Source organism: Apium graveolens, chromosome 2, assembly GCF_009905375.1.
Source record: "Apium graveolens cultivar Ventura chromosome 2, ASM990537v1, whole genome shotgun sequence".
NCBI classification, from domain to species: domain Eukaryota; kingdom Viridiplantae; phylum Streptophyta; class Magnoliopsida; order Apiales; family Apiaceae; genus Apium; species Apium graveolens.
This window is the reverse complement of record NC_133648.1, coordinates 187,114,865-187,120,266: the sequence shown is the minus strand read 5'-3', so window position 1 is coordinate 187,120,266 and position 5,402 is coordinate 187,114,865. Positions and strand designations below refer to the sequence as shown.

The 5,402-nt window shown below is 36.4% G+C and overlaps 1 non-coding gene across 1 annotated transcript; it reads right to left on the bottom strand.

The window, feature by feature from the left end:
- Positions 1 to 5,003: 5,003 nt before the first annotated feature.
- LOC141710321 (small nucleolar RNA R71) lies at positions 5,004 to 5,110 on the bottom strand. The gene has a single exon (XR_012570847.1). It is a non-coding gene; the product is annotated as a small nucleolar RNA R71 (small nucleolar RNA).
- Between the last annotated feature and the right edge of the window lie 292 nt (positions 5,111 to 5,402).

The window sequence follows — 5,402 nt, the reverse complement described above, 5'->3', positions numbered from 1 at the left end:
ATTATGGGATCGTATTAAATTGTTTCACTTTTAAAGTGGATTTAATGCAAATTTATTTGTATAAATATTTGAAGTGTCTCTAAAATTATGTTTATGATTTTATAATTACAATGATTATTTTTAGGATTTTATAAAATTGAGAAATCAATATTTTATTAATTATTTATCTTTAAATGATTTTCTGAATGCTTTTATTTGTAAAATCCATATTTAATTCTAGAATTCTTCAAAAAATTATGAAACTCGTATTTATTTAAGTTTGGAATATTCCGAGAATTTTAAAATTATTTTGGAAATTTTCATGATTAATTTCACCTGCGCGTTGTTTCAGTTATTTGTTAAAAGCGGGTTTAAAGTACATTTTAGAAATTATTTTAAAATTACGAAATTTACGTTTTTATTTACTTCGGGATATTTGTAACATTTTAAAACTGTTTCCGTAATTTTCTGAAATTATTTTAAGTATACCTCGGTCCGTTAATTTCAAATTCCGGGGTAAAATCGAACTACAGGGGACTTATATTTATCCAGATTGCTACGTGGCAAGACAGGAATCTGTGTGGCAGTAAATTTTGATACGTGTTGCTTGATTGCTAGTTAGCAGAAATAATAATAATAATAAATAAAATAAACCCAATTACCCCTCCCCTGTACCACCTCTCCCATCATCTCTCCTCTATTTCGATTTAATCTCTCTATTATCTCTCACTGTCCTTCCTTTTCTGCCCTTTTCATTTGCGTGGCTGTGCTTCTTTCTTTCTTGATAACTCCCGACCGCCGCCGTTGCCGCTGTTTTTATTTTCCGGAGAGGCGATGGTGGCGCGTCTAGGTGCGAAGTGTGCGTGACCCTGCGTGTGTGGGTCTGTTGTGTGTGTGGCTGAGTTTTTCATGTACCCTTGCTGCCTATGTTCTTCCTCTTTCAGGTTGTCGCCTTCTCTTGCTTTCCGGCGAGGTTGGTATGGTGGCGCGTGTTATGCAATTATGTATGTTACTGTGTCTATGTGATATGCGTGGGTGCGTTGTGTGTATGCCTGTACTTGACAGACGCGCTTGGTTTGGGGCTGTTTTCCGGCCACCTGTGATTTCCATGTTGCTATCAATTTTCCGATCGTTGCTTTGCTGTTTTGATTTTATGCTATTTTAATTCGATTTTCTTAAATTTCTGCAGGAATTGTTGATTAGTTCGTGAAATAATAAATAATTCCGAGCGGGAAATAATAATAATAACAATAATAGTAATCGGTGGAATTATTGCATTGGAAACCCGGGATTTAATCGAGTACCCGTAAAATTTCGCCGCCGTCGACGATGAGCATCGGCGAGTCGATATGGACCGTGATGATCATATTTTGAGTCCTAAATTAGTAAATAAAAATAAAATATGAGTATTAATTAATAATTATGATTGAGTTGGAATTTGAAAATATGGGGATTTTGATATATATTGTTGGTTTGAAGCACTGATTGGATAATTGTTGCGATTGTTGTGTTTGAGATTTGACGTCGATTGATGTTTCGACGGGTAGTCCGATAAACAAAGGAGACGCTGTCCGATTTTCGGAAAATTGAATTACGCAAATACGGAAACGTATCCGATGAATATCGGGACGTCGAGAGACTATATATATATATATATATGTGTGTGTGTTTTATACGAAACTTTATTGTACGATATGATGTAATATTTTGCTAAATCGATAACCCTGATTTCGTAAAATAAAGAGTATAGGTATTTTCCGAAAACGAACACCGAACCGATTTTCGAGAACGAGAACCCTAAGTGATACGTGTATTATTATATGAAGTATGTTACCAGTCAGATTTTGTTAACGTTCAGGTAGATTGTTAGCGAGGATATGTCAAGCATAATCGAATGTTTAAGTTAGAATGTTTCGACCTTGTAGGTTCTAGTCGGAATGCCCGAGAATTGGAATTGGATGAAAGATAGTTGGTGGTGAGTCGAAAAGCTCAGTAAGGTCCCAATCAAAGGACTTAAGTGTTAAGGTCGAATCCCGAGTGATCTAGTGGTTGGGCGTTAAAGCCTAAGCGGCAGAGTTAGCCCAGAATTGATCAGTAATAGTTGTAAAACCCTGTAAGGCAAGTATTTCTAAACCTTTTCCAAAATATAATGCAAATGTTTCTAATTCTCTCGTGAAATATTGTTATGTATTCAAAATAGCCTTGTTTTATATTACAAATACTTTGAATCCCTCAGCCTTGAACCTGAGCCACCTCATTGGATCTTTAAGGCATAAGTCTTATTCTTTGTGAACCATTTCTTGTTGACTTACCAGACACTAAATCACACAAATATGATACCACCCCCCCCCAATGTTAAACTATCAAACACTAAACACTGAAACAAAATTGTTTGAAGACACAGAAACTCTTATACTCCAACCCATCTTTATAACATCAAAGAGCTATACCTTGAAACATCACTATTTGTCTAATACTTGATTCTTTTACAGATTGAAAGCATTTTGTTTTACATACCTTGATATAACCTTGTGATATCTATGAATTCCTTACATTTTATTCAAATATTTAATCATCATTGATTATGATCTTGTGTTATTGAATTATACTGTTTCTCGTATTGAACTGCTTTAGGATTGGATAGTTTTTATATATGTGGACCAGATTCGTGGTCAGACCATACCAATGGTCAAGTTAGGCCAATGGGTGCCTTGGATCCAGTAATTAGAGCAATGTTGTGTGCTTTGCTCGGGGTTAGTGGGTGACTGATCAGCAGCCTAACCTTGGTTTTATAACTTAAAATGAATATCCAATTCTAATGATTGTTTAACAATGAACTTGATTTCTCTGAATCATCTTGTTTAATCATTGAGTAACCTCAATTCTTGTTATGGTGACTTGCTGAGCTAGTTAGCTCACTCTTGCGAATCCATTTTATGTATTCTACAGTTAAAGAAGGATACAGCTGATAGCAAGGTTTCACAGTTCAATGAACGAGCTAGGACCCCATATTGAGTTGGATCGAACTAGCAGGAGCTTATTACGGTAGTGAGATAGTAAGATTGTAAGAATAATTCTATTATTAGTTGTAAATTAAATTAATTGGGATTTGGTACGTTGTAATAAAAGTTAAGGTTGTGGCTTGTTTTCATACTTTAACCTGTTGCGATCCGTGGTTATGTGAAACAGGGTCATTGCAAATAATATTTCCTATACAGGTTTATATATTGTGTATGTGTTGTGAACCCCAAACTTCTGACCCGGGTTTGGAGGGCGCCACATAGGTGGTGTTGGAATAAAAGCTCGTTGAAGCCGTCTGGAAGCTGCAAGATAAAAAAAAGTTATTTCTTCCAGAAGCCCAGTGCCCCCGTGCTGAACAAGTGCGCGGCCGCGCCGAAGTACAGAAAGCCAGCACGCCCACGCTGATGAAGCACGCGGCCGCGCTGTATCGGGATACTAAAATCCTGATTCTATTATAATTCTATTTTCTGGACTCCTGGGTTGATTGGACTGCTATATATTGATAGCTCAAGATCTTTTTTTGATAAGGAGACTTACCAGAGCACAAGGAGAAGACGACAGGAAACCTTTAGCACAATTTAACAAAGGCGAAGACCATATAGTTTATTCTTATGAATCTTTGTTTTGAGTTGTAATCTTGGATGCTCGTTTCTTGTTTTGTTGAACCTATACTCTTGTTTGTACTTGGGTTTATTTATTTGTTATAAAGACTACATTTTATATACCATGCTTTCATTGGAATCCACGTTGATGATGAGTCTGATTATGGGATAATCGTTATCGTGGGGTTCTAACGGATTTATTTATGAATTTCTTTAGTTAAATTATTTGATGCCTTAATATGTGGTGATTGTATGATATCCTAGTGTTGGTTGTGCGTATTCGTCTTATGAGCGTCGCGAACTTATAAGATAGTGTGTTAATTCTTAATGAAGCGAAAGTGAATTTAAGGATTTAGAACTTACCATGCTAGTATAGGTTCATGCATTGTCATGCATAATTCGTAGGTAATTTTAACCATCTTACTTGCCCGTATAATCAAGATAGATAACATGTGCTTAAACCGTTACGTTGTCAAATTCTATAGACATATAGGGTCTCAATATAATTGGTGTCTATTCAGCTTCTATCTCTTTTGTGGATGTCTGGTAGTATGGTATTCGTGCAACGAAAGTTGGCATTTATCAGTTTTGTGTTATCTGATTAGTGTCATCGCCATTGCATGCTAAGGTTAAGAACAATAAGGATATTGAATAAAGTATTTAATGAAGTTAGAATCTCATGTTTGTCATACTTATTAATTCAATCAATCTTATTCTCATAGTTATATTTATTAGTTTAATTCTTAGTTATAAACAACCTCATTGCATTTTCGTCTTAGCATCGAATAATAACCATACATTGTTGCTTAAGTGCGTGAATTAATTAGTTAACCAATACAGTCTCTGTGGAAATGAACTAGAAAAGATTCTATACTACTTGCGAACTCATATACTTGCGTGTATTATTAGCGCGTGTTTAGCGACTAACAAGTTTTTGGCACCGCTGCCGGGGACTGCAGTGTTAATTGATAGTTTATGTGCTTTCCATCAGTGGTCATTAAGTTCATTGATTCAGACATTATTACTTATCTGTTTCCTTGTCTTGTTATAGGTACTCTAGCGAGGGTGTATGCATATACATTCGCGTACTCGTAAGAGAACACTGGATAAAGCCGAGGAAGAAGTTGTGGTAGTTCATAAGGAAGTTTTTGAGGAAGGAAAGAAGGTAGAAGAAGAAGAGAAAGTTGAAGAACCAGTTGTAGTAGCGATGGGAGATCAAGCAGAAAATCCAAAGGCTTTAATGATGTGACTGAAGATGCTATCAAGCTACGCCTGTTCCAATTCTCTCTGAGGAACAAGGCTAAGTGCTGGTTACACTCTCTGCCAGCAGGATCTATCACCACTTGGGAGGATCTTGCGCAAAAGTTTCTCACTAAATTCTTCCCCATGGCGAAGACTGCTGCAATCAGGAATGCTCTTACCTAGTTTGCTCAGCAAACAGGGGAATCTCTATGTGAAGCTTGGGATCGATATAAGGAGATGCTAACGAAGTGCCCACTCCATGGCATGCCTGATGGGATGATTATTAATTACTTCTATGATGGATTGGGTGCTACTTCTAGACCCATGTTTGATGCAGCATCAGAAAGAGCCTTGTGGGATAAGAGCTACGATAAAGCTTATGAACTTATTGAACTGATGGCTTCTAATGAGTACCAGAATCCTTCCCAGAGACTGACTCAGGAGAAAGTCATAGGAATTCTGGAGTTGGATGCAGCTACTGCTATCGCTGTAAGAATCCTGATTTTTGTAATATTTTAAAACTTTTATGAATAGTAACTTGAGCTGATTAAGTAATAC